Source organism: Callionymus lyra, chromosome 15, assembly GCF_982586985.1.
Source record: "Callionymus lyra chromosome 15, fCalLyr1.hap1.1, whole genome shotgun sequence".
In the NCBI taxonomy this organism is placed as follows: domain Eukaryota; kingdom Metazoa; phylum Chordata; class Actinopteri; order Syngnathiformes; family Callionymidae; genus Callionymus; species Callionymus lyra.
In genome coordinates, this window is record NC_141832.1 from 16989031 (window position 1) to 16995030 (window position 6000).

General features: G+C 31.9%; 1 protein-coding gene across 1 annotated transcript in view; it reads right to left on the bottom strand.

Moving 5' to 3' along the window:
- cyth1a (cytohesin 1a) overlaps window positions 1-5561 on the bottom strand; it is a 282462-nt gene extending 276901 nt beyond the window's left edge. The window contains exon 1 of the mRNA XM_087808574.1: window positions 5548-5561. The gene's annotated coding sequence lies outside the window, so the exon portion shown is untranslated. The remainder of the gene's footprint in view (window positions 1-5547) is intronic.
- Between the last annotated feature and the right edge of the window lie 439 nt (window positions 5562-6000).

Here is a 6000-nt window from a genome sequence, read left to right on the forward strand (position 1 = left end):
GTACAAAATAATAGTTGCTAACATGTTATATTCGCTGAGTTATACGTTTGTAGGAAAAAAGAATTCTTGCTAACATGTGATATTCACTGAGTTATACGTTTGTAGTACAAATTAATAGTTGCTAACATGTGATATTCAGTGAGTTATACGTTTGTAGTAAAAAAGAATACTTGCTAACATGTGATATTCACTGAGTTATATGTTTGTAGTAAAAAAGAATACTTGCTAACATGTGATATTCACTGAGTTATACGTTTGTAGTACAAAAGAATACTTGCTAACGTGATATGTACTGAGTTATACGTTTGTAGTACAAAAGAATACTTGCTAACGTGATATGTAGTGAGTTATACTTTTGTAGTACAAAAAAATACTTGCTAACATGTGATATTTACTGAGTTACACGTTTGTAGTACAAAAGAATACTTGCTAACGTGATATGTAGTGAGTTATACGTTTGTAGTAAAAAAGAATACTTGCTAACGTGATATGTACTGAGTTATATGTTTGTAGTACAAAAGAATACTTGCTAACGTGATATGTAGTGAGTTATACGTTTGTAGTACAAAAGAATACTTGCTAACGTGATATGTACTGAGTTATACGTTTGTAGTACAAAAGAATACTTGCTAACGTGATATGTAGTGAGTTATACGTTTGTAGTACAAAAGAATACTTGCTAACGTGATATGTAGTGAGTTATACTTTTGTAGTACAAAAAAATACTTGCTAACATGTGATATTCACTGAGTTATACGTTTGTAGTAAAAAAGAATACTTGCTAACATGTGATATTCACTGAGTTATACGTTTGTAGTACAAAATAATAGTTGCTAACATGTGATATTCAGTGAGTTATACGTTTGTAGTAAAAAAGAATACTTGCTAACATGTGATATTCACTGAGTTATACGTTTGTAGTACAAAAGAATAATTGCTAATGTGATATGTACTGAGTTATACGTTTGTAGTAAAAAAGAATACTTCCTAACATGTAATATTCACTGAGTTATATGTTTGTAGTACAAAAGAATACATGCTAACGTGATATGTACTGAGTTATACATTTGTAGTACAAAATAATGGTTGCCTACATGTTGTACAAGTTTTGACAAGTTTTGTAAGTACGTAATATTTGTATAGCGCTTTTTGTGTTGCATTGAACTTCCTGCCGCCAAATGTTTTTTTAATTCATATTATAACTACTTTATTTTTGTGTCAACTTGTGTCAACTTTTGATGCAAACCGAAACTAAAGACGTGACTGTACATACATAAACTGCTGTCGATGTTTTTTGCTGACGTTCCTATTTTCATTGAAATGGGTTGCGATGATGGTGCGAGATAGCTTAGTGGAAAACGGGTCAAAACAAACAAACAAAGGGAATGTATCGAGTGCTAAAGGGCGAAAATCTAAAGATGTTGATTCGACAAAATTATACGATGACGCATCATGTTATTTCGACAGCAATGTATGGATGTATTTTAAAGAATCAAAATAAAAGTTACAAGATTTATTTTTGCCTACAAATCATTTAGTTCAAGCATAGTTCTTTAACGGTTCTAAGTTCAATAACCTTTTTTTTCTATGTACTATTAGCATGCAAGTATTCACAGCCTTCTTTTATTTATGTAAGTAAGTAAGTAATATTTGTATAGCGCTTTTTCGTGTTGCATTAAACTTTCTACTGCCAAATGGCAGCTTAAGAAACAATGAAGTACTGCAAGATCCAGGCGATGACTGAGGACGAGAGGATACACTCGACTCCAATTCACCTTTCTTACTTTTCTTAGGGGACTTATACATTAGACTATACCTTATAATGAAAAAGACCTAAAAAATAATACATTGGTATAATAAAGTTTTCTTCTCTTTTTTTCCATTTAATCTTTTTAACGTTTAAGAAATTGTGTATAATTGTAATTAACCACAATTATATTGAAAATGATTGGATGATGACTAACAAGACGAGGTAGAAATACATGTATTTTATATTCAGTTTAATTCAAGATTATCTATTTAAATAATAGAAAATATGAATTAAAAATGTAAATTACAAATGAATACAATGAATTTTTCTTCAGCTTTAGAGGTCCAATAACTTCCTCAAATAAAGAAGGGAAAAAGTAAAAATAAACTAAAAATAGTACTAAAATAAAGTTATATTAAGAGATTTTAGAGTATTAAAAAAATGTATTTTACTTATCAGAAACATGATCACGTTATAGTTTCGCTGACTTCACGAGGGCCCCTTAAATACAGTCAAAGGACCACATGTTGCCCGTGTACCACTCTTAACAGGTAGAAAGTATCATTTCAAAAGTTTTTATTTGCTCCCATAAAACCTTCCAGCAAAAATATTCCTGGTAAGAATTGAGCTTAAGAAAACTGTACAAAAGTAGTAGTAGAAAATAATACTGAGTTAAACGTTTGTAGTACAAAAGAATACTTGCCAACATGGGATATTCACTGAGTTATATCTTTGTAGTACAAAAGAATACTTGCTAACATGTGATATTCCCTGAGTTATACGTTTGTAGTACAAAAGATTACTTGATAACATGTGATATTCAGTGAGTTATACGTTTGTAGTTCAAAAGAATACTTGCTAACATGTGATATTCACTGAGTTAAATGTTTGTAGTACAAAAGAATACTTGTCAACATGTGATATTCACTGAGTTATATCTTTTTAGTACAAAATAATACTTGCCAACCTGTGATATTCACTGAGTTACACGTTTGTAGTACAAAAGAATACTTGCTAACATGTGATATTCACTGAGTTAAATGTTTGTAGTACAAAAGAATACTTGCCAACATGTGATATTCACTGAGTTATATCTTTTTAGTACAAAAGAATACTTGCTAACATGTGATATTCAGTGAGTTATATGTTTGTAGTTCAAAAGAATACTTGCTAACATGTCATATTCACTGAGTTAAATGTTTGTAGTACAAAAGAATACTTGCCAACATGTGATATTCACTGAGTTATATCTTTTTAGTACAAAAGAATACTTGCAAACTTGTGATATTCAGTGAGTTATATGTTTGTAGTACAAAAGAATACTTGCTAACATGTGATATTCACTGAGTTATATCTTTTTAGTACAAAAGAATACTTGCCAACATGTGATATTTACTGAGTTATATATTTTTAGTACAAAAGAATACTTGCTAACATGTGATATTCACTGAGTTAAATGTTTGTAGTACAAAAGAATACTTGTCAACATGTGATATTCACTGAGTTATATCTTTTTAGTACAAAATAATACTTGCCAACCTGTGATATTCACTGAGTTACACGTTTGTAGTACAAAAGAATACTTGCTAACATGTGATATTCACTGAGTTAAATGTTTGTAGTACAAAAGAATACTTGCCAACATGTGATATTCACTGAGTTATATCTTTTTAGTACAAAAGAATACTTGCTAACATGTGATATTCAGTGAGTTATATGTTTGTAGTTCAAAAGAATACTTGCTAACATGTCATATTCACTGAGTTAAATGTTTGTAGTACAAAAGAATACTTGCCAACATGTGATATTCACTGAGTTATATCTTTTTAGTACAAAAGAATACTTGCTAACATGTGATATTCAGTGAGTTATATGTTTGTAGTTCAAAAGAATACTTGCTAACATGTGATATTCACTGAGTTATATCTTTTTAGTACAAAAGAATACTTGCCAACATGTGATATTTACTGAGTTATATATTTTTAGTACAAAAGAATACTTGCTAACATGTGATATTCAGTGAGTTATGTTTGTAGTACAAAAGAATACTTGCTAACATGTGATATTCACTGAGTTATATCTTTTTAGTACAAAAGAATACTTGCCAACATGTGATATTTACTGAGTTATATATTTTTAGTACAAAAGAATACTTGCTAACATGTGATATTCACTGAGTTAAATGTTTGTAGTACAAAAGAATACTTGTCAACATGTGATATTCACTGAGTTATATCTTTTTAGTACAAAATAATACTTGCCAACCTGTGATATTCACTGAGTTACACGTTTGTAGTACAAAAGAATACTTGCTAACATGTGATATTCACTGAGTTAAATGTTTGTAGTACAAAAGAATACTTGCCAACATGTGATATTCACTGAGTTATATCTTTTTAGTACAAAAGAATACTTGCTAACATGTGATATTCAGTGAGTTATATGTTTGTAGTTCAAAAGAATACTTGCTAACATGTCATATTCACTGAGTTAAATGTTTGTAGTACAAAAGAATACTTGCCAACATGTGATATTCACTGAGTTATATCTTTTTAGTACAAAAGAATACTTGCAAACTTGTGATATTCAGTGAGTTATATGTTTGTAGTACAAAAGAATACTTGCTAACATGTGATATTCACTGAGTTATATCTTTTTAGTACAAAAGAATACTTGCCAACATGTGATATTTACTGAGTTATATATTTTTAGTACAAAAGAATACTTGCTAACATGTGATATTCAGTGAGTTATGTTTGTAGTACAAAAGAATACTTGCTAACATGTGATATTCACCGAGTTATATCTTTTTAGTACAAAAGAATACTTGCCAACATGTGATATTCACTGAGTTATATGTTTTTAGTACTAAAGAATACTTGCTAACATGTGATATTCAGTGAGTTATATGTTTGTACTACAAAAGAATACTTGCTAACATGTGATATTCACCGAGTTATATCTTTTTAGTACAAAAGAATACTTGCCAACATGTGATATTCACTGAGTTATATGTTTTTAGTACTAAAGAATACTTGCTAACATGTGATATTCACTGAGTTAAATGTTTGTAGTACAAAAGAATACTTGCCAACATGTGATATTCACTGAGTTATATCTTTTTAGTACAAAAGAATACTTGCTAACTTGTGATATTCAGTGAGTTATATGTTTGTAGTACAAAAGAATACTTGCTAACATGTGATATTCAGTGAGTTATATATTTTTAGTACAAAAGAATACTTGCCAACATGTGATATTTACTGAGTTATATATTTTTAGTACAAAAGAATACTTGCTAACATGTGATATTCAGTGAGTTATATGTTTTTAGTACTAAAGAATACTTGCTAACATGTGATATTCAGTGAGTTATATGTTTGTACTACAAAAGAATACTTGCTAACATGTGATATTCACTGAGTTATAAGATTTTCTTAAAATAAATCCCAAAATGATCAAGTTTTGATAACGCGTTGAAATTTTACGCTGAAACTTGAATCATGCTTCGATACCCTTTCGGTCAGTGCCACGAAAAAAACCAAAAACAAAGTTCTATTCCCAACTCTACCCTCATGCTTTCTGTGTAGAGCTTGAATCCTGCAGGCACTCAGGTTTCCTCCCACCTCCCAGACACACACCGTACACAGTTGAATCCGTGGCTCTCTTTGAAGGCACGCGTCAATATGTGCGTGACGTGGATCACAGACCGACCAGTTGGATCGTCTCCGTGTTTACCTTTCATTAACAAAGGATCCGCTCGTGCCTCTTGAAGTCCCAAGTGCTTCCGTCACGACCTGTGCTCTCTCTCCGCCCTCCAGGCCACCGTAGCTCTCGCTGTTTGCCTTTGTTTTTTCCCCCCCCGTTTGCTTTGGATAAATAGCCGTCGGGTTATATCGCCGAAAAACCTCCGGTAATCTGGGATTACATCACCGGCAGCCGGGAGTCCTTCAAAGTCCTCTTTCACTCGCTAGTTAACCTTTGGCTGTTTGGTGATGTCGCTCCCAACTGCCCCGGCGTCAGCCATGAAGCGCCTGCATTGTCCGTCGTCCGTCCATGTTGCAGTTGCTAACTGTCAAGGATGCTGGACCCTGATACAATAGTGGCCCCCGAGTGAGACGGGGATGAATACAAAAGGCCGTCACATCAGGTGTGTGCACAGGTGTCTTTAGCCAAAAAAAAAGGAGCTTAAAATAATTGACTGATTTAACACCTTTTTTTTGGTTACCGGTTGAATACGCTCATTTTAA